At 38.6% G+C, this 24,774-nt stretch overlaps 1 protein-coding gene and 2 long non-coding RNA genes across 9 annotated transcripts in view; 1 reads left to right on the top strand and 2 right to left on the bottom strand.

The window, feature by feature from the left end:
- The window catches only part of LOC124154758 (Golgi reassembly-stacking protein 1-like), a 112,140-nt gene that overhangs the window by 31,056 nt on the left and 56,310 nt on the right, over nucleotides 1–24,774 (top strand). The window lies entirely within an intron of this gene.
- On the bottom strand, nucleotides 9,010–11,893 carry LOC124154760. The gene is made up of 5 exons (XR_006864016.1): nucleotides 11,084–11,893; nucleotides 10,692–10,871; nucleotides 10,104–10,439; nucleotides 9,304–9,818; nucleotides 9,010–9,062 (listed from the first exon to the last, which is right to left on the bottom strand). It is a non-coding gene; the product is annotated as an uncharacterized LOC124154760 (long non-coding RNA).
- On the bottom strand, nucleotides 20,749–22,423 carry LOC124154759. The gene is made up of 2 exons (XR_006864015.1): nucleotides 22,085–22,423; nucleotides 20,749–21,181 (listed from the first exon to the last, which is right to left on the bottom strand). It is a non-coding gene; the product is annotated as an uncharacterized LOC124154759 (long non-coding RNA).

Raw genomic sequence — 24,774 nt, 5'->3', positions numbered from 1 at the left:
GGGGTGTCAGGGGGCTGGTGGCTTTCACCAGAACTCGAAGGGCTGGGGTACTGCTGGAGGTTGGAAGGGGAGGTTATGAGGGGAGTTGGGTGGTTTTCTCAATAGACTGGCTTTTGACACCCCGCTTCCCTTTCTTCGGGACCCCTTTCCCCGGTAGTCCCTTCCCTTTGCGGTCCATTCCCCCTTGTTACCTCCGCGTTTCCTTTCTGAAAACAAGAATGTTTACAAGTACATGTTTATATGAATGTATAACAAGAAAAAACATCGCATAGCAATGAAATAATTGAGTAATGTTTATGATATCACGTACCTTACTGCCTAAGAACTTGGATCGGAAGTTATCAGGAAATTTTTGTTAAATTTCGCTTCCACTTGTTTGCTATATACAGGAGAAAAAGAAACAATATCAGCAGGCAAAATTGAAGCAAATCAATAATAGTACTTTTATTAAAATTACAATAACAACAAGCGCAAATGATGATAAATATTTATCGAATGTCATAAAGGAAATATTCAAGTTACAAGTGACTGGAGTAAAATACTGCAAATTTCACCTATTGAAGACAAACTAGTAAAAAAACGTAAAATATTTGCTAATAGCATATTCCTGGTAAAATTAAATGCAGCAATGTAATCACATGGTCCGGAATGCATTGTAATGCTTAGCCTCAATCTAAACTAGAATAATGAGTATCTGTCCAAAACGGAATTTTTTTTCACATAATGTAACAATTTTACTGAACGACTTTACTTCTCTGCTTTAAAATACAATTAAAGGAAACAACTTTAAATTCACGAAGTTATTTTGTAAACGCAATTTCAAAATTTTATCACAAGCGATATATCTCCAAAAAAAAATTATAAAAAAAATAAAAAAACACCGATGAAATCGTAATATGGGTACGAGGAGAATGCAGAGGTGAAAGGGGGGGGGAGGAAATCTCAAATAAAACAATGCAAAACTTTCAACTAATGATTTTTACCACATACGAAAGTTGTTTTACGTTAAAAAGGGGTCGGTAAACATTAAAACCACAAAAAGAGAGTGATAATTAACAAAAAAAAAAGTGTAACTTACCACCGAAAAGAAACAGCTGTAGGAACCTTCCTGGAGATGAGTCGCTCCGGCTACTGGCGATGCACTTGCTCTGAGGGCTAATGAACGACTGACAAGCAAAATGGAAGCGCTATGGGTCGGCGTCTCTCGTATATGGCCTTGGAAAGGGAGAGCGGACTTGGACGACGATCGTCGTCCGGCGTCACTGGATAGCACCCGGTGGACGACGATCGTCGTCAGTCAGCGTTGAACGTGTTAATAGAACTATAAAGGGACGTAGTTGTGAGATAAATTAACGTCTCTCGTAGGAATTGTAAAGGCTTTATATGAACTCCGGTGGAGTGCTATGAATGAGAGTACCTATCCCGCACTTAATTAAAGATCTTTTTTTAAATTAGAAATTAAGAGGTATTAATGAAAGATCAAGTTGCTTAACACTTTCACTGCTGGCCATTTTGATGAAAAATATCACCGTGAGCGGCAGTGGTTTTTGTGCATAACTAAGTAGATATGTCTCTATGGATACCGTAAAAAATGATAATAATGATCCTATGATTGTTTTAAACAAATAATATGAAGGACGCACGGGTGTGTCCTCCGCTCACAGCATTGGCAAAGCTATGCAACCCGTGTCACATGAGTTATGCAACCCGCTCCACGACAAAATTTTATCTCCCTTAATTCTTTTCTAACGTTCATGTATTTCGACTTATTTTGCAAACAAATAGATATATTTAAAAATTTGGAGCATTCGAAAATGATAAAATTTTATTTTTAATGAAATATTTTTTTATTTTTAATGAAATAATATTTTTCTCGTAAAATAATTACAAACTCATAATTTACTCAATGTTTTGGGATAACTTTCAAGAATCAAACTGAAAAAAACACTAGAATGAAGAGTGCTATTTAAGTCAGTGATATTATTTCGGAGGCTTTCGTGGTTAATTGATTGGTGATGGTTTTCCGGGGTGTAAACCCTGTGTAACGCGGTGTAAACCCGGAAAACCATCACCAAGTCAGTGATATATTTTAGACTTACGAAAATATCCCAAAGCATAAAGTCGTTTTTTTTACGGGCAATCAGGATCTCACTCTATACACTCACTCTATTTTTGGCACATTTTTCACTGCACTTTTTCCTTCCCTTTCTTTTCATTTCCAAATTATGTGGCGAGTGAATATGTTCAGGGGAACTCATTGAAGGTATTGCCTCAGGATAGACATTTGGCAATGATTTTATTAGTTCATCACGGTATTCTAACAATTTTTTACGTTTCCCACTAAATCTTTGGTATAGAATGAAAGAATGAATAATTATTATCTGAATAAAGTATATTCTCAACTTAAGGTACCAATGGAGAGTTTTTTGTTATGCAAAGACAATATGACAACAACTGATCGGTCTTGTCTTTGCCTCCAATATGTTTATTGTAGGCGTCCACCATACTGGGCTTAGTTGAAACCCTTCCCTGCCTGCTCGCAAAATCGTGTCCATACTCGGACGAAATCATCTTCACATCTCTTTTATCCCTCCATTTCAAAACGCACCCCCCCCATTATATTGTAGCGAGCCACACATTCACCCTTCTCTAATTTTTCAATAAAATATCAGGGTTATTTATTTCTTCATTAGCAGAATGACTCTACAGTATGCTCTATCTGTACAGTATGTTTTTGCAGACATTGGGAAAGGTTCACGCTGTCGTAAAAGTTATCCATGTACACAGTGTACCCCTTATTTTTAAAATTTGCCAAGAATTTGTGAGTCACTTTCTCAGCGTTCCCTGCTCCCTCCACTTCTTTACTCTCGGTGCCAAAATGTATCAAGCAATCCAAAACCAAACCGCATTGATTAGTGATCACGTATAATTTTATTTTGTATTTGTGATGTTTGTTAGGAATGAATTGTTTTAATAGTAACCGTGGATAACGTCAACTACATAGAACCACGGATTCGTCTAGACTCACAGCCCTTTCCGCGTAGCACACTTCACTCATACTTGCATAGAATGTATCATGCAAGGGTCGTATTTTGTAAAATGGATAACTGGGTAGGTGTTCGCCTTCAACCACATTTCTAAGTGCATAGTGCGCAATATGTGCAGAAGCTATCTCGATATATGCATTTGGAAAAAACAGGGAGATTATATATTTCAGATTTTTTCCAATTATATTATAATCTACTAAGAGAAATATTTCCCATTTCGGAAATTGAAGTCCAAAAAATTTCCAATTATCTTGGACTCAAGACTTATTCCATGACGCTATTCTAACATTTGGAGAAGTATTATTTCAAACTACATTTTCAGCATTCATTTTCGTTTCTGTTACAACTCAAAAAAACGTCATTGGCAATGAGTAGGGACATGCAAAAGTCGCAAATGCGATAACGCGAATTTTAACGCAAATTCCGGGGTTTTCCCGCGAAAAAGGCGATTTCCGCGGTTTTCCCGCGAATGCGCGAATTTCGTGGTAATTGCGATTTTCTCCAATTCATGGGCGATTTTCACTAACTCAGACGCGATTTTCACCATATTTTTCTTCTGCTCATGCTTCTCCCACGAAATTGTTTTTCGAGGCGTACATTTAAGCCGTAATTTTTTCACTGCATTGGCCGCTTTCTGACGCGACGAATTTCCATAGGCCGCCGTTCACGGCACAGTGCCGTGAGATGTCTCGTTTGAAAGTGAGAGAGATGTCTTGTTCGAAAGTGGCCTGAATTTCACGGAACCGTGCCGTGAACAGCGGCCGGCGAAAAGTCCTCGCATTTGGAAGTTGTCTTAAGGTAGCACTGAGTGTATTTCACGCCATAAACGGCGCACTGCCGGGCCGGATTGAACCTTGCCTTGCTGACTGTCAACAACGCCATGCGTCAACTGCGCGATTCTACTCGCTTGAAGACATGCATTGAGATCAATGGTTATTTGAAAGCACAGTGCCGTGCCGTTGACGACGGCCGGAGCAAAGCAAAAGTCTGAAAGCGGCAAAAAATGGCTGTGCGCTTTCTATTCCGTGAAATACACACGGAGCTACATTGTGGCAGCTTTCAGCCGAAACGACTTATCGCCAGCTGCCGTTCCCGGCTCAGCGCCGTAAAATTCAGGCCACTTTCTGACAAGACGAATCTCTGGATTTCACGGCGCTGTAGAGGGAACGGCGGCCCGCGGAAATTAGTCGCGTCGGTGAGCGGCCAATGCCGTGAAAAAATTACGGCTTAAATATACGCCTCGAAAAACAATTTCATGCAGAGCAGAAGGAAAAAAATTGAAAATCGCGTCTGAGTTGGTGAAAATCGCCCATGAATTGGAGAAAATTCATGATTTCCACAAAGAAACACACTCGAGGAAATAAGGCGACTTGTTTGTCCAGAGGATGTCGAAACCGTATTCACGATGTCTAAAAAGTAGCCAAAATGCCATGGGAATCTGATGGTTGACTTAATAAAATTACTGGAGGATTCAAACTATGTTAGGATTGGGTAGGATAATTAATTAATTAACACATGGCTGTATAGGTGTGAAATCTTCATTAGAAAAACCGGAAGTGGGAACTTATACAGACAAACAAAAGAAGCACACAAATAAAATAGAAACAGCTGAAACACATTGTGCAAAAAGAACTTGGCGCGAGTTTAAATCAAGATTACTATTTCCAACAAACTATCCAAATGCTCATATTCTATAAAGAGTTAACCCTTTCGCTGCTAATGACGGAAATGTACGGCAGGATGTTTCTTGACCCGGGAGACGAAAATCTTCGTCTGAGATTTTCCTACGCAGGCCTAATGCCGAAAATACGTTTCCTTGGTCTCCTCCTTTTATGACATTCGTGGGTTCGCAAAGTCTTAGTTTCGGGACCCAACACAGGCCAACACCATGGACTGGCAAAATCTGTGCAAAAACTGCCGAAATCCGCAAGCATTTACCTAGACCCTTGTCTCTTATTACCCCTCTTTGTTGCAAGGGACCGCAGTCATGCAATTGTTCATTCAGTTAGATTGCGAAATAAATATATGGTTCTTTCTCAAAAAATATAAACTAAGAACTGAATTCTTTGTCTTTTGGCAGCGTTTACAATTTTTAAACGAAATTCTACCATAAATGTTAACTTATATCTCGCTTTCAGTATAAAATCAACATGGAAATTGTTACTGCAGTAAATTCATTAATGCTGACAGTAGAGCTTCATTCAAAATTTTAATATTCTCAGAATAAATCAAGGAATTCAATTGGAAGACTGCAATTTACGTGCAATCAACAATCATCTATATAGATTTAGATATAAATTCACATAAACAAAGCATGAGTTGACAGTGAACCAATGCCACTGGTAGGGTTATAAACCACGAAAGGAGAGAGACCAACTACCCTCAGAGTCCAAGATAATGCAAAATGCCCACTAGGAAGGATCAGAAAAGGTTGGTGTTGAGAGTGTTTTATTATCTGCAAGACCTTTCTTAACAGATGTCCAGCATAAATGCTCCATACAGAGGGGACCGAAGAGTCTCATGGAGCACAGTCCTGCATTCATGCTAAGGAGAGAACTCCACCATTTTGAAAGAGTTAAAAGTTAAAAATGAGCCTCGAGAATATTCATAAGAGTACTTTTTTTTTAGATAAAACCACTTATTACATCTGCGAAACATGAAAACCTCTAACGCAGCTGCTGTAAAGTCAATACCTATGCAGATGGCTAAATAGGCATCACCCAAACTTAGTTCTCTTATGGTAGAAGACCTAAGCAAAAAAACAGGTATTTGAAAAGATCTAGTTTTTGATCCCCAAGAAGTTCCGTCTACAGACATGAACCCTGCCTTAAAAACAAAAAATTCATGGCCTTGAATCAATGGAGACAGAGAAGTTGATGCTGGGGTTGGGAGAATTACAGAAATTACTACAAAAGCAAAATTCCCGGGGTTCAGTGGATGTAATTAAAGCAATCCAGGAGCTCAAATGTCTGAGACATCGTTCGCATCTAAGTGCCTTTAAGCAATTTGGATCCCTTCGGCAAACATGGACTGAGAAAGATTTCTTTCCTGCTATATCACTGTGTTAACAGATAAGAGAACAAATGTAAAAGATGAGAACTTGATCACAATAGCAATATTTCATTTGAAATTACAAGCATTTAAAAGTAACTTCTCTCTATATAAGCTAGATACATGTATACGCGAAGGATAAATATGTAAAATAGGTGAATTCAGTCAATGCTCCATGTATATTATTGCTTAAATTATTCCCGGTCAATAATATCCTAAATTTAGGGCAATGTGTGGGCCACAGGAAGGATGGCTCTCAATCAGCATAAATTATTTTGCCGTTAAAATAACACCGATTTCAGGGCAAAATAACATCGCTTTTGTAGAAAAATAACACTACTTTTGCATGTCCTTAGCAATGAGTACTAAATAGTCGTAAGGATTCTCGCTGGGAACATTTTATTTTAGTCCTGAGGTGCCAGAAAAAGGGATATCTGTTACTTGGAGTTCAGCTTAGTACCATAAATCGAAGTTATTTGAGTGCTTTCGGAAAAGTTTTGATGAAGGTTCATGGGCGTTTTCTTCCTGACTCTCTTCGGAAGACTCCTTTGGAATTCCTTTCTGGAATGCATTATCTTCCTTGCTATCCATCTCCTCATCAAACCGCATAAGGATATCCATCAACTCTAAATTAGTCTTTTTCTTCAAATTTCTCTTAGGTTATTCATCTCTTTTTTTCATCACGTTCCCGCTGAACCAGATGTTGATGCCACTGACTCCTTAGCTACCTAATGTGATGGGAAAAAATCAAGATAGTCAGGTCACAGAGTGGTCAGGTAACAGGTGACACCTCCGATGATGCTTCAGAGGATAGATATCTCCGAAAATCGAGCATATCAATCTATTCCGAAGGCTCCGAGCACCTAGTACCTTCTTGTGGCAGCGTCATACTAGCAATGATATTGTAGCCAGAGGGCGTGGAGTGATGAGAGTGAAAGGAATGCCTCGACGACACTGTTTTTATAGGCCATACGAAATGATATCCGCATGAAATGAGACGAAATATTACCCTTTTATTTCACACATTATTGTGATCGTCTTGGAATTCCCGGTATTAAATTTCCGTCACATCGGCATTGAATTTCATTCTCAAGGTCAATACTAATGGATCCTGTGTCAAATATTTTATCTTGAAATGGAGGTCTATTTCAGTTCCGTGTGTAATGTATACGCAGAGAGGTAAATATATTCCTATCAGTCAGTTTAACAAAGTATATAACCCTTTGCAATTGAACCATAATATAACGAGACACTTGTCTAGCATATTTTGACTCTGGGTTTTGTGGAACAAGTGATTGAATGTTCAGCAACATTATATTTAAACAAAATTCGGCAACATTACGGCATGTTTATATAATCAATAGGCCATATGGAAGAATAAAAGAAGAGTGCAATGGATTATAATTCATTATTATTGAGGGGGATTACCTAATGCCCCTCGATATGCCTTATGGTAATAACTTCTTAGAGCTAACTTTTTCCGCGTTATGCACGATAAAGGTACATACTTTATTATTATGGAAAATTCTGGCTTCGAACCTGGGTCAACTACGCGTATTATTTTTTCAAGGGATTTATCGTCGCTAAACGTAATATCTATTATGTTCAAATGCAGCAACCATGACAATTGTCGAAACCAATGTGCTCACATATTTTTGCTATCTTCAGATATATCTACACATTTCCACATATTTGAATAAACTAAATATAACACTTTATATGACATAAATAATATTTAGAAGAGTTTTGAATGCATATGATACCAATTTATCTCCGCTTCCGAGACGATTAAGTTCAGAAAAAAGTAAAATATCATAAAAATTACGAAAAAATGGAAAAAATGAAGAAGTAGTTAGCTGAAAAATGAGAGGTAATTCCTAGAAACGACGGCCAACACTGAATAGTACGAAATGTAATAGAGCAGCGAGAGGTAATTTGGAGCGGCCAAGACGTTCTCGGCTGATTCTATGGGCATTTGAAAACGGGTCGGAGCAGGACGCACGGGTGCGTCCTCCGCTCAGCACAACAGTTTGCGTAGGACGCACCAGTGCGTCCGCCGCAGCGAAAGTGTTAAGTAGGTACCACACTTTTAAATAATGAAAAAGAAAGCATTTCTCAGTATGATTGTTATCACAGGTTTTTATTGGATACTTTATTTGTTAAAAGTGAAATCAATGCACTAGGTTCATATAACACATAATTCTGAGCTTTGTCTTGAATAGTAATTGACCTTAGAATTAGCACAAGGAAAAAACAAAGGTGTTGTAGCACTAATTGTGAGTGGGAAATTAAGAATATTGCTTGGGTGACATAATTTAATATAGTTGATGATTTTATTGAAAGTATTTTTTATGCTTAGCTAACAAATTGATACTCAATTAGGAATTATAATACATGGTATTCTAACATGACAAGCATATTGATAATTTTCTTAGACAACTGTTCATTGTAAACTTATGATAAGGCTGAAAGTAATGAATGATACATTCAAAGCTAATTAAAATCTTTGTACCATCCTTCATTATCCTCTGGAGCTAATTATGGATGATGATATCGCCTTGATTTGGTTAAGGAGGAGAAGAAATTTAATGAGAAGAGGAGAAATAATGAGGAATAGAAGACGATTAAAAAATTTGAGGTCCACATCAGTACCTTTCAAAATGCCAAATGAAACCTTTATGGGGCTATACAGGATATCTGAGGAATTAACTATGAATTTAATAAACGAGTTGCGACCTTATCTACCTGTTGCCACCAGGGGATCATCTGTGTCCCCTGAATCAAAGGTAGTATGGTTGCCAAAATTGACTGAAATTTTTTTAAATTTCTGATGCAATTATGTTTATTAATTTACTCAAATCAATTTTCTTTAATGAGGTAGGTACTCTGCGCTCCTTTTTTTTGGCCAAGGCTGCTGTCGAAAATCAGCTGGTAGTGACAGCAATTTAGGGTTGAGCCAGAGTTCTGAAAAAAATCAGTAATTTAGTCTTGCATGATTAAAAGTTGAATATAAATTTCAATGCTATGGTACACTTTAAACAATTTTCTATATTAATTTAACTTATTTGTGGGTAGATTCTTTACTGCTGACTCAGTTATCCTCATCAATTAAGGTTGAGGGCCCCTTAGAGGAGCAGTGCACTTCTTTAGAGGCCGAAGCTAGGAGCAATTTATAATGAATGATGCGTACTTCGATATTACTTACCGGCTTAATATGGGCTTCACTTTATTTGTTTATAGAGAAGTATCTGTCCCTGCACAAGTGAAGAAAGATGGTCCCTTTCCACCTTCCCACTAGGACTGGAAACATGGTGGCCTATAGATTTCATGTTCAACCTCCCACACCAAGGCCTCAGTTAATTGTTTCACTGCCCCCTCAACCTCTCCCATGATGATATTTTTACACCCCAGATATACTGCATTCAACCCTGTTACCAGCACAATGTTTTACCTTGAAAGAAGTGATTTTTGGGAACAAAATGTGCAGGAGGGATTTAATTTAATTTTTCATAAAATTGGATACATTACATTCAATATTGAATTAAATCCCCGTACTCATCGCGAGCACCCTTTATTGCTTGGCAGGCCATCTTAATGGATGCAATTGTCTCTTTCATGCTCTCGGCCAAACTACTTAACGCAATGGCCTTTGCCTCACTGTGCTGAGTCCTCTCTTTTGCTGCCAGAGCCAACGTGCAATCGGAATCATCATCTGAAAAACTAATAGTTAGACTTGTTTTATATGACTCTGAAGCGTTTCATTTTATAATTACGTCCTAGTAGCTTAATAAATTATTGCAACGTCATTTATTTTCTATAATCTCAATCAAGGTTTGTGCTTGGATTATGTACTAGTAATATTAGAATAATAACATTGACTGACGGTTGTTCAGGAATATGTAAGGCAACATGAAAATAGTTCTATCGCAATAGCAGCTGAGCATTTAGGGATATTTTTAGTCCTCCATATAACTACCATATCTGTAGTTACATATTATTTCTTACTTGGTGGAGATGGTCGCTTCCTTTTTCTGGTCCTTGGTACTGTGTCACATACAGGATTTGAGGGAGGGAGGACTGGAGGGTAATGATTTTCTTCTGTGGGGAATGTTTGTGAGGTGGATGGCATTGGAGATGGCTTTGTAATCGCATTTTCTGTGGCTTATATGCGATTTTGTATTAGTTCAAAATTTAGTGGGATTTGAAATGGCTATTGGTGGGATGTAATTTCTGTTGTAGGGGAATATGATGTCAAGCAATGAATGGGGTATTATCTGGTGATGAAGGAGGAGAAGGCGAATCAGATGCAGGTATGGGATGTGATTCTTGGCTTATGCGGTGCTGAAAAAAGTTTAAAAAATTGTTAGACATAAAACCATGAAATGCAGTACATCTGCCATCCCTCAATCATTCATGAATTTTGAAGGCTAATGTGTTTTTATAGCCTATTGACTAAAATATCAAATTAAGCTTTTACTCTTTAAATTTTTATTCATTAAGTTTATCATAAAACCACGAATCTTTTTAAAGAGTGGTCACAGCCACAAATTGGCCATTTAAGTCATTGGTCATTCAACAACAATTTAAACTTACTATCAAAGGGTCTGCAAGGCCATCCTCCCCATCCGCTGCCTTTTCCCCACCAAGCTTAGCACTTGTTGCTCTAACTCAGTGAGGGGGGTGATTTTAAGGCGGCCACCTCCACCAGTTCCACTGGCATGGGTCCTTATTTTGAATGCCTTTTTTTGTATCTAGATGCCAGTCTTGCCATGTCTAACAAAAATAAATAATTCAAATATTAGCTTTATAATAGATTAGAATTCTGCATTGAGATTATTTGGAATGCTTAGGAAGGCATAAAATGCTCTGGTTCTTGAAACTTTTAACTGATTTAGATTGAAAGCATTGGCAATTTTTTTTTATTACTGCTTTAAGCAGTGACTAACTCTAGGCCTTCATGAATGAGAAATATAAATTACAAATACCTTCGCCCACTAAACTGCTGATCTCGTTGCTCCAGTTGGGCAGGCATTTAATTGGTCACTTAAATTGGCCCACAGGCATTGCACTGTGCTGGCAGCATTGCTGCCTTTGATGCGGTTGCGTGCCGAGCCTGGGTGCTCCCGCATGTATTGAATCAAAATTTCCCTCTGCTCATGTGAAACACGTGCCTTTTGGCGACTCATGCTGTTTTCAAGTGACTCTTACAGTGTAAAATCAAAAAGTATGCCATAATTAATGTGTGATTAGGTAACGCAAAATTAATTTCAATTTTAATGAGTTTGTATGCAGACATTATGTGATAGAATCTTATTCTGTATATTTTATTAGTATTTATTTCCACCTATTTACCCAAAACCTAACAGAAGAACTTATTCTATATCTTTGCATTTGAGGAAAATCGGTAATTCTTAATATATGCAATGTTACGGTCAACTTCAGAATTTTTATGAAGCATTGGGGCGACAATGTTGAACAACATGCATTATTTTCTTATTATGTCGATAAATTTGCGTAAATAGTTGTTGATAATAACTACCCTGTATAGAACATTGAAATAATTCAATCAATCAATAAGTCAATCTAGATGTTTCAGGATCAATAAATGGGAAATAATTTTTCAAGTTTCTTTGAATCCGATTATGTTTTGTTATGTGTGATTCTTTCACTGCCTTTCTTGACTGATTGGCAAATCTATGCGATTTTGTTGTACATATCTGGCTGCTGTCCTACCTTCCCTCAACACCTGGGAGGGGTACCGAAAGGGAACCCACGACATGAAACATTTCGGCCAAGTTATCAGTTATACAGTACTATGGTTATACCATAGCCACCCAGCACTCAGTTTGAAAACACCATCGTGACAGGTTATGCTTTGCGGTTGGACTGTTTTTTTTATCGTAGTTCCAGCTTTAAATTTCGAACGAAGGATAGGAATTTTAAAATGTCAAAAGCTAGTGATACTGTTCATACCAGGGCAAGTGAATTCAGCTGAGAAGGATTTTATGTGAAAGACAGAGTATTACTGTGCAAAGTGGATAAAATATTTTAATTTGAAAGATTTGACACTTTGTTAAAGCTCATCAGTAGCGATACACATAAACGTGCGAAAGAAAGGGGACCCGCAAAACAACGGCTATCATTTGAACACACAGTCACTCAGTCAAAGAAAGCAAAGGAGGAGCTTGTTGTTGCCACTACAGAAGAATTTTTAAGGGCTTTATTTAGTGTAGAATGAACTTGACAATCCAAACATTCTGAAATGGCTCACAAAGCATACATATATGCACAAGGTGGGGATTTGTCATTTGCCGATTGTATTCGCCAAGACTACATTGAACCAATACAACTTGAACCATTTCCTTCATTTAGTTTTATCAGAAATTTTGTACAATCGAAATTGTGCTGAATGTTACATAAAATGAATAATAAAAGAATAAGTATACATGAAATGTGTATCACAAAATAATAAAATGCCTATAAACATGGGAAAATTGTAGCATTATAATAACACCGTCAAGATTTTCTATAACACCTAAATTATGTGGTTTTAAAAAGAATTTTAGCAAAAAATTAAATTGCTTTCACGGACCTCTAATCATGACGTAATGTGTCCTCTGTGAAACTAATAATAATTATTATTATTGATGAAATACTACATCATAATTCGTCATTTACAATGAGTTTGTTAAGGAGTTTCCATTTATTCCACTAGTCAGTCAGTCTGTTGTCTTCTCTTATTGCCTCTTAAATACCATTTCTAAACTGTAAGTAAAATTGATTTCAATACAATCCTCGGGAAACTATTATTGGGCGTAGAATACAAAGCAAAGCATTTCAATACGGAACTGAAAACAGGCAACTGATTTCTCGTAGGTGGCACAAAAAAGTGCTTTCATTCTGCTGTGAGGAACTCTATAGGAGTTTTCCCTTGAAGGGTAGAAGAAGCGTAGGCCGTGACACATTGCACATGCAGCTAATGTTAGGGGCCTTGAAGCTGGGTTGGACGACACGGAAATGCTAGTCAAAATTCACTCCTCAGTCAACTGCCCAATTGGTTATGCAATATAGTAGTCCAATTTCAACAAATAAGTAAGCGCGTAAGAATCAATAGCCATGCAGCATCCCATGGACCTTGTGATAGGCATTGCGAAGTTTTAAGATCAGAAAAATGTTTAAAGTATGTGTGTGCAGCATCAAGTCATCCGTCACTGGGACTTGATCCGTGGAACCTCTGATTCTAATCAGTAAAGTGTCTGAATTTTAAGCATGGTTTGCCCTCTTTTGCCACCCGATAACGACTTAACTTTGCCATATAACACGCCTTCCTCTCCTTCCTTCTGAAACTTTTCCATTTCCTCACGCTATCTTTCCCACCAAGCCTCCCTTGCCCTCTTAGTTTCACGTCGTAATCGATTATTTAGTTCCCTATACATTCTTTTGCCCTGTTCTGTGTCCATGTTCTTCCACTTCCTCCTCTCCTGCATTTCTTTTACCATGTTCTCCGTTATCCACGGCTTCTTTATCTTCTACTGTCAACATAACCAATTGACTTCTCAGCCGCTTTAACTATTCCCATTTTAATATTATCCCTTCTTTCCTTAACAGTCTTCATACTTTCAATCTCCCTTACACTAATGTCCACTAGTTCCTGATATTCTCTCCTCATATTCCCCTTCAGTGCTTCCAACTCCCCTTCAGAGTCACCAATGCTCAATTGGTTGTACTCCTTTTTTCAGGGAAGAGATAGTTGGTAGGGTTTCCCACTTCCATTCCAACAGTGTTTTTCACGTGACACCATCTCGTGGACTATTTGTCTGGCTCCTACCCTTCGACCTGTCTGGTATGGCTGGCTCTACTGGGAAAAATTTAGAATTAATCCCACCAGTGCAGCTCTAGAGGTTATAGAAACACGCAAGCCTTTCCACGGCAGCAAGGATGTAGCCCAAGGGAAATATATTACTATATATAAACAAGATATTCTATGTTACTAATAGAATACATAGTATAAGGATCAATAAAATATAATATCCCTCAGAAAGCCGTAAAACTCACCATTTTGAACCATTTCTCTTGAAATTCTGCAATTTATTATTCTCTCACCTAAAGCTTATCCTGGTGGGTATTCCATACCCCCACACACCCCCGGTATAAGTTACACCTAAACCCCTCCCCCCCACCAGCCTTAATTCCTAGCTGCGCCCCGGCGATGTATGTTCAGAAAGTAAGTTCCATATAGACATGATAAAAGAGAAATTTATTGCACATATCTCTACCACTCTTAAGGCCTGGTTACACGGTACATTAGAATGTACAAGATTCTGTACATTTTTCTGAATGGTTTGCTGAACAGATTCTTGTACATTCACATGGACAAGATCCACGGCTAGGTGGTTACACGGTACATTTTTTCGGACATTTTTTCGTACATTTTTAATTGTGCAACAAATTATTTCAACTTCAAATATAAACCAATGGGGAACATACAAACTTTTTTAAAAGTACTAAAATAATAAGATCCTTGCCTCAAATGTACTTGCCGAAAATTCCGCGGATGAATAATGTTTTATAGGTGAGATATGAGTCTTTAAAAATAATCTTCATCGACTCTTTGACAACACGTGATGGAGCGTGCGCGCGTTACATCACGGCACGGTACCCACTGATGACAGACGGAGGAAGTGGATAGAAAAACTGTATATGTAGGCACTCAAAAGCAAATTTGGCGAATATAATTGCTGTTTTAGCGTCAAACCTGGGATAGGGTTGGGTTGCCAAGGCGTTGTTGAAATAAATAAAGGCGATTGTTGGGGGAGCTTTGGATTGTTTGAGGATTGTTTGGAAAGATTAAATTAAAATAGGTTGATCGCAGATTGTGATCTATGTGACACACCTACATTATTTGCGTAATGTGGTAAGTGTATTGCAGCGTGGACCTTCAATAGAAAAACGTGTGAAAACCATATAAATCGTGTATCCCATAAAACCGTATAAAGTGCTCCGTCGTCTAGTGCCTCTATTTACTTGCCGAAGAAGTTTTTTGCATGTGTTCGATAGGACAAAAATAAAAGGAATAAGTGGTGGTCGATCCACAGAATGGAGTCAAATACATTATCTATATTGTCAATGGGATATCCTCAAGGTAAGTACACTCTTAAATCAGGGTTACCGTGGGATTTTATCAAGTAACTTATTTCACTTTGTAAATGTCTCTATAAATGTACCTATCATTCTACCCATTGTAGGATCAAATTATAAGGAAAGTGGCTATTTACGAGAATAGGTAAATACTGATAACGTTCAAACCACGGAGAAAAATAAGGAATGTAATTGGCGGCCGGCCTCTCGTCGAAAGGAGCCCCTAACAAGGAATATTCATGAAGTGCAGGGTTCCCACTCAACCGTGAAAACCTTAAAACCGTGAATTAGCCGAGAATTTCGTCTACTGTGAAAAAACCTGGAAAAAGCCGTGAATTTCGTCCTAAAACCTTAAAAATATCTCAATCTTGATAATAATACCTTCCCAGAAATTTTCAACTTCGTTCGTGGCGAGCGCACTTCTATTCATTGTAGCGAGCATCGTCGCATGGGTCAGAAAAGCGTGGGAACGAATGTTGCCTGAAGAAAAAAAAACATCTTTTCCCAGCGCAGGCCTTTTCTCTCCTCCCCTCCTGAAATATGACACCACTTCTCATCAGCTTGTTTACTTTCCTCGACTGGCTTGGTTTCCCCTCCCTCGGTCACTGGATAGTCCCCCTTCTACCCAATTAGGCTTCCCACTGACTGCGGCGACCACTTTCGAAACTAAATCTAGATGGCATTAGTTTCGAAAAATTTGAACGTTTATTCAACACCCTCAAACCTGTGATTGGAAGACCGCTAACCTGGACAACCTGCTATGCGCTGTGGACACTACGCTCCTTGCGTTTGAACCGGGAGACAGCGAGCTTTCAGCGCGACGTTACTAATTCTCGCGCCTTGCGGCCTGAAAACGAGAGAAGATTTCCGCTTATGGCAACACAGCATTACACGATCTTCGCATGCGTCGACCTGGGCCTTGCCAGTTTTGCGTTAAAATGGTGAAAGTTAAAATAACATGTTTCATCAGGTATTTATTATGTCTTTATATATTTCAAACCGAGTGAATTATAATTTACCCATTTGCACCTATCTAAGATAAGGTTTTTTTTCCCTAACTCCTGAAGAAAACAGTCTTACAGTCGAATGCAAAATTCTCGACGTCAGTCGGGTTGCATAATTTTCGTCGGAAAAAATTATGGATACCTGAGGTTGCAACCTAATATTTATAGCTATGCAACGAAAAAACAACGTCAAAAATACCTGAATAGTAATTTAGCTTATTTAATTTTGTGTTTAAGTGAAAAACTATTGCCATTTTAGGCAGCAGGTGAAGCGTGCGTACCAATCAATTGCCGGGTGCACTTCTGCCGTGTCCGCGAGATCGCCTGCTTTCCCCCTGGGTTCGGCTCCGTTGAAGTTAGAGCTTGATCGACTTACAAAATTTTTGTGTGATTGATTACAATTTACCTAAATTTTAACCAGGGGCGGATCCAGGATTTCTTTCTGGGGAGTGGGGAGCACAACCAAAGCCGTATCCAGGATTTTGTTCTGGGGGGGCACAAGGATAACTCATGATACAAAACGAGCGCAATCCCAGACAGCACATTTGTGGTAATACATTTGTATTACAATTGTAATACAGTGTCAAATGTCCTCTATTACAATCGTATTACAATTGTAATACAGTGTCAAATGTCCTCTATTACAATCGTATTACAAATTCCCTTGTATTTTGCCTTTGTATTACAACTGTATTACAAATCATCTGTATACAAAACGTTTGAATACAACTGTAATACAGTTGTATTACAAAAATCGGTACAATTTGTAAGGTTACAGAAGATTTACCATTTGTATACAAATGGTTGTGCTATCTGGGATGATAATGTGACCATATTCAAAATCTTGCATATTTTTTAAGTGTCTGGGGGGTATGTGCACCCGTTACCCTCCCTAGATCCGCCTAGGATCGTAACGTTAAAGCCTCCATGCCGTCGCGATATAAACTGCTACAAAGTCGTTCCATTTTTCCCAGAACAACAGTATGAAGGGAACATGATTTGCCTCTGATTAGAGAGATCGATTCAGTTTTGGTTTCTGAGTATTACGATAGCAGAGAAAAGATGTCATTACACTGCCGCTTTCAAAAGAAAAGTTATACGGTGGAACCTCGATCTATCGTTTCAGCATTGATCGTTCGCCGTTTCTGATCCAAAATAAAGCTCCTTATAGGCAATGTAATATTTTCCCGCATCCATCGTTCCCCGAAGTATTGTTTCTCGCATTGATCGTTTGAAGATCGTGGTTCCGACGCATAATTTTCCCGCATCCATCGTTAGACGTAAATGAGACGAAATAAATACAATGTGTAATTTTTGGCTAAAAACGAAAAGCACATAGTTGGAATCTTCCCCAAGAGATGGAACTACCATTGGGAGAAGCTTAGTGCCGTGGGAAAGTAACATTAGCGCATTTCCCAAGATTCGTTATCCCCTTCCATTCAGCATTCGCCTCTCCCCTTCTGAAGCTTTCCTCTTCTTCAAAGTAAAATAAGGCCCCAGCTCGCGCAGGGATTGTATTACGAAGACCTTAGCTTCGAAAAAATATCGAGGTACGCGAGAACAATAGAAACGTGTTTCGCGCTCTACCCTCTTCTCACCCACTGACCTTTTTCAGCCTAATTCCTTCAAAGTTTCCAGTTCCTGGAGGTCAACTGCTGCACGAGTCCCCTATTAGCCAAAAAGGTATCTAACAATGATATTCAGCAATTGCTATTATGCTTTTATTAGATTGAAATGTTAGCCATTTGCACGTAATTAAAAGAAAAACGAGACCAAACGCGATGTATTTTAAGCAAGGAAATAGATGAAAAAATACGATGGTGATTTTTGGCGAGACGCGATATCGTCGTAGCTTAGCTTCTCGGCAGTTAATTCGGCATTTTGTCCCGGAAACATGATATCAGGTTGTTATCAGTTATCAATATACGAGCTTTACTATAAGTCTCACTTGTCAGAGCTACTGACGAAGGGATATCTTCTTAGGATTTTTGTTTCTCCCTACTAACAATCCGAATTCATCTGCTCATCTGGCGCTACGATAGTTAGAAAAGAATGGGTATCTTTAGGGTAAAAAATTTGATGGCGCAGTCATATGGTCACGCTTCTCCCTCTGCAGTATGCTCTGCGTACCCCCCTACGCGATAGCATCAGTTCCGAACTTAACCTCGTACGAGTGGTTCCCTACTTTCCAGGGTGGCTGGACTTCGAACCACCGAGTGTTTTCCATGTGGGTTTAATAAAGTCAGGTTTCATTTTCACTAGTTCAATTTTATTCGTCTTCGGACCTTGGCCACTCCGAAGAAACTATTGAGAACTTTAAGAGATGGACTGAAAATAATTGAACATGAAGAAAAGAATCCGGGCTAGATGCGTGTGAATATTGCAGAGCGCCTTGGGTTGTCCGCTAGCACATGACGGTAGGGGTGGGGGTAGAGTGAGCTACCCGGAGAAAACAAGTAAAGATATGAAGGCGAAGATCCAGATGAGCGTGCCCCTGACGATTAACGCAACATAGTTCACGCTTTACACACTACCTCAATTATATTTAAAATACATTCATTAGACAGGAACAATTCAAGTAATAGACTATTTTTGGCCTTCGTCATCCATCTCACAACCAGTCACTGTGCCGGCGAATGCGGTTGTTTTAGGCACAACATGCACATTGCTCTCGTGAATACGTGTACTGGAAATGGTGTTTGATGGATAAGAATTTTTACATCAGACTGAAATCCATGATAGCAGTGTAAATTCCGAGTGGAGAGCAAACATTTTTTTAGTGAGTTGGCGTTTTCCTTCAGAATTTTGACAGAGATATGGGTCGAATCAACAATATGACGTAGGTTTCTTGATAAAGTACTACTATTCCTGTTATTATCTTAAATATTTTTTGAAACCTTTAATTACTCGCCAAAATCTTGCGTTTCCTGGGACATAGGCAACCTAGCAAAAAATAAAGCATTGATCTTTTTTCCGCATTCATTTTATAATCGTAACGTTATTAGGAAAAAATTTTTTTCCCCTAGTGGAGTTCCAAAAAAGGAGGGTAGTCTTAGATTTGAGCTAATACGGTGTATGAAATTGTTTTTCGATTTATTATGTTCTATAAACAATTTTCATAAAATATTTTTCTTTAAATAAGAAAGAATCAATTTATTATATTCTATAAACAATTTAAATAAAATATTTTCCGTTAAATAAGAATGATTGGGGTGGGGGAAATTTGGTTACTGTGCAGTTATACTGTGTGTAAAAAACAATCTCTCGGCGAGGAATTAAAAAGGACCTCGGGTGTCAGGACAGAAGAAGGTCCGAAGGGTATTCGGCGTCGAGGCAAGAGCGCGGTTGGGCTGGTCCTTTAGTCGGCCCTGAATTTTGCAAACGATAGATCACGTCATAACAGATATCACTTTTCATTGCGGCGTTAACATTCACGGCGTTTGCCGCGTACATTAATTTTCTGTTGATATACGGCCAGTGATTTTCTTACTGTTGGCCATGGAGAATACATTATATAGGAGATTAAAGAGACTGCCACTAGGTGTTGCCATGAGCATCCCGAGCTAACGAAGTGTTGCCAAATGTCGCAGTGTTGCCTATTCTGCAAAGACGGGTCGCTGCATGGGGAAACGTATAGTTTTAAAGGGCAATAGGACGGACAGAAAACCGAATTAACTTTTCGACTTGACCACTACCCGTTAATAAATACATTTCAACGAATCACTGAACAACAAATCGTCCTTTTGTCAATTTCCCGCTAACTCCATGACCAGCAGACGACGTATTCCGTAATATATACGACGCCTCTCACAGTGCACAATTACCTGCTTAACATGTCAGAACATGGCAACTTCTGGATTCCCCTACTCTAAGTATTGCGATGTATATCGGTAATGTTATCGGAGTATGACATTGACTTTAGTTGTCATAAGGCACAGCGAAGAAAACCACAGAATAATTAAGCGTAAATAAAGTATGACTTTTAGAAAGTATTTGCACGAGAGGGATCAGTGAAAGTTTAGAAATCGATCTTAAAAAAATACAAACACATTTCTCTTATCAACGGAAAGAGCGATTGGTACAGACAAAGCTCAAAACCCACTAAGCCCCGAACTCTTTTGATTTCAAAAGCAACGAGAAAAAAAGGCACCGAACACAACCACAAACAACATTTCGGACGTGATGCATCATAAAGCGTTGAAGATATGGCAATTAATCTAACAATGCTCATTGCATTTGCAACGGATGTCACAGTGCAAGATTAAGAATGAAGAATGCTATTGACTAAAAAGCGCTACCCTATCTAACAGTTGTCCTTCACAGAATTGAAATTTGGCATTTTATTATGACTATAACACAAAACTCACCTGTGCATGGATTTGCAAATACTTGCCTCTGATGGGGTGGCACTCACATTAACTGTAACACACATTAGAAATCATGCAATTTGCAGCTGTTACGGGAAACGTGGACCGGATGTCATGTAGACTTAAATAATTATATCCCAATTATTGTTCACAATCACATCAAACAGAAATTTATTGCCAAAATTGTAACTTACATAGAAATGTAGTTTCAAATGTAAAACAGAAATCTCATTAGTCCAATATCAAACTATAGCTATTCACTGTGTGAGTCACAACCACGTAAAATAACTTTCCTTATATAAACAGTTTAAACTTAAGATGATTAAGCCCAGCAAATAAATAATGAAACAACACTGAGAACAGTTGATACAAAAATTCAAGCCTTGTATCGTTGAAATCACTTGCACTACACTAACCTAATTGCACTATGATAACACTGACTGCTCCAGAATAGTATTAATTGCATTTCACTTTCACTAATTTAACTTCGCTCCCACCAATTGCACTACTCCAGCGGCCGTTTCTGGCCCAGCATCCTTGCAATCGAAAAAGCAAAACCACAGCAATGCTCCACCTAAAAGGTAGAAAACAGATGTAAGAAAAATGATTTAAAGGAAGAAACACAAGGATCGACAATACAACACTCAATAAGAAATAGTTTAACACTCATTACAAATGGTAGAACATTTTCTAGTTACCAATCAGTGAAAGTTTAGAACTCTATCATAAAAAAATACAAACATATCTCTTATCAACGGAAAGAGCGATTTTATGTTTCAAACGGAAAGAGAACTCACTTTATAAAACGAAAAGATATCAAATTAATTCGACGATGCCCTATTTTCACAACGCATTCACTGGCGCGGACATAAATTCGTAGGCATTGCGAAGAGGTTCCTATTCCGCCATTGCGTCAGCGCATCAATCCGCGAGATATATGCATCATCTAAATAGAAGCACATGGCAGATTAAATTGATCTCTTCACATTATCAACAATTCTGCCTTGAAGTCATTACACTACATTGATTATCCCTGATTTAAACTCCACTTATTTAGAAGACAAATAGAAAGCTTTCAGTCCAGAGAAGAACATTCATGTATAAATGCCAATAAGGACGCCAAAATGGAGTCGCCCGCGATATCCCCACGATGTGCAAAAAAGGCGATTAATTGCTTACCGGCCGACTTTAAAATATTTTATTCGGATATAAACAGCAAACATGAGTATTCTAAAAACTTTGGATCTAATTTTTCATAGGTCTTTAGCCAACTTGCATATAGCTGGCACTTCCCGCCATTGCTGGCGGGAAGTATCAGCAGCACATTTTCCTCCCCAGTGCTCACTTTCCTCCCACGGCGAATGATAACCAATTGTTATCTCATCACAAGATATGTATATTAACGTCTAATAACAGAAATTTTAAAAAAATCGGCCAAAGTTGATCAATCCCTCTTACCAACTAAAATGGTACTCACCGTAGCCACACCATGCCATAGCCTTGGACCTGCTTTCTTCCAGATATCCACCGAAGTGTTCACTTTTTGCGTCTTCTTGTAAGCGGTCGTGCATCCCCACACATAACAAGTTCGAGAATTGCAAATATTTTCCAAAGAAAATCTCACAAATTGATGAATTCCGGAGCTCTGCACACAAGCGTCCGTTGCCTTGCGTTGGAATGTAATGACTAAGCAACCCAGAGAATATTTTTGTCGCGACAAGTGGCAAAAGTGGGGAACTAATAGACGCGGGAGTCGGACCACAGCGCTTTCGGATTACTACGGGTAGCAAGTCAACTAACCTGTGTAATGTATTAATCATGCTGTTGGCTTATTAACGGACCGTGAATTTAGCGAAATTGTGACCGTGAAAACCTGAAAAAAAAACCATGAAAACGTGAAAAATAACCGTGAAAACCTGGAAAAAGCCGTGAATTTCATTATTCAGGTAAGAGTGGGAACCCTGGAAGTGTCTTTCGCTGATATCGTTCAAATTTTGTTGGATAGTAGTGTTCCATAATAAAGGCACATTTTAAAATTTTCTCTTGCCTTTAAGCCTTGTGATATAATAAACAGGACGTAATAAAGGCAGTTGAATTTTAGACTTGAAAGCGAGTGTGTCATGATTTCTCTCCATCCTTCTCTGTGAATCGGTGCATGCTACAGGAATATACGAGAAATGTAAGACTTTTGGCAAGGTAAATTCAGTACTTATTACTGCGTTGCCCATAACGTTTGCTGCATGTCTACGCAACACCTAAAAGTTCGACTCGTTTTGCAGTCGGTCTCGATTCAAAAACAGGAACTTGAGTAAATACAGCGTAAATAGTACTTGAAACTTATTTCCTTGTCTATCAAATGCTTATTTATGACCTTTTAACGATCATTTGGATCTCAATCTTGGACAATTCTCGCGGTTCAAACATTCAGCGCCTTTCCATCTGATCATTCCTTTTACCCATCCCTTTTCTTTTGTTCCACCTTTTCGCAACCAAAGAGTGATAAATCCTAAACAATCAAGACGTCAAAATCAAAATAACTATCGGAGCCATACATAAACAAAGAAGTGCCCATACAAGCCAGATGAACTGAATGTGTCATTTTTGTAGTCTGCCACCAGCAGCTCGATTCTATAAATGTGATACCTGTGCTTCGCGTGCTTCGAACCACAGTGGAGTTCTCACGCCTCTCTCCGTGAAAGACGTTCAAGCGATCCTGCAAGCCTGTGTCGTGAGATGTTTGACGAATTGCAAACTATCACTTTAGTTTCTTATGTTGGTAGCTGTGCGGATGCGAGGAACGAATCAGAATCTCCGACACAAAGTTAATTCGGCGGCCAACTGCAACTTCAATTACCATAGAGAAACATATACAATGCCGTGGAATATTCACTCCCAAAGTAAATAATACTTCTTTACTCAATTTTGAGTGAGGTCTTTTCTTTTAAAAGTACCTATTAATGATAAGTTACGGTTGCTTAATTAGTTTATAGCTATTAACTGTATATTACCTCTTTTATATGTTGTCAAGTGCTGCATATCAAAGTCAGTTATCACGTAGCGGGCTCGTAATTGCACAATTAGCTCTAATTTCCTCATAATATGGAGCTAATGCTTACGCGGAATGAGAGCAAGTGTTATTTTATTATTTAATAATGGTTCATTCTCGTATGCGTTTGAGCTGTTCTCATCATTTCAGTACATAATTAAAAATTCAGTACACAACATGGCGGCCGGTCAAGTAAACATTGAATGTCACGCTTGTAAAAACCATTTAAAGGATTGTGAAAAAGCCCTTCCTTGTGAAAATTGCAAGCAATTTTATCATTATAAGTGTACGGGCCTTAAAGAAATTGCTTTGAGAGCTTTGGAGGAAGTTCCCGGATTATTCTGGAAATGTCTTTCATGTCGCGTTATTGAAGGAAACCGACTTAGCAAGATGGCGTGCGACATCGAATTATTAAAAGAAGAGATTAACAATCTTAAGGATAACCCTAAGTTTCACGCGGGGAATGAAAATCGTGTGAAAAAGTTAAATTTTGCTGAAGTGGCAAATCACGTAACAGAGGCCTCACATGACGTAGCTAAGCCGGTGAAACATCGTCAAAGAGATGGAAAAGAGGCTGAGTTTGGAGCAAACACTGTTTCTGACTCAAAACCTTCGGCAAAAAAGGAAAAAACGACCCATGTTGATCAAACCAGCTGCGGAATAGTGCGCCTAAACCATGAACAATCACGAAGAGAATCAGATGACGACGGCTATACCCGAGTGCAACACAGAAGAAAGAAACGAAACTTCTTTGGTATCGGAAAATGTGCGACTGAAAACAACGGTGCAGGTCTCCGAGCTGCGAAAATGATAACGTACGTATATGTGGGCCGCTTGGCCAGCGATTCCACTGAAGATGAAGTGGTAAAATATGTAAAAAATAAGTTTGACGTCACGTGTGTTTCTTGTGAAAAAATAGAAGGTAAAAGTGTACATGGTGCATTCAAACTCGGCGTGGAATACAGTGATTTTAAACAGGTGATTAATCCGCTTCACTGGCCTTCTGGCGTGATCATCAACAAATTTACAAGACCAAGACAACAGTCGACTGACACGAGAGTCGAACCTAAGGGTAAGTCTTCCTGACTAGCTTTCTGTGACTCAAATCAGCAAAAGACACA

Source organism: Ischnura elegans, chromosome 2 (genome assembly GCF_921293095.1).
Source record: "Ischnura elegans chromosome 2, ioIscEleg1.1, whole genome shotgun sequence".
NCBI lineage: Eukaryota > Metazoa > Arthropoda > Insecta > Odonata > Coenagrionidae > Ischnura > Ischnura elegans.
The sequence above is the reverse complement of the archived record's forward strand: the minus strand, read 5'-3'. Positions and strand labels throughout refer to the sequence as shown.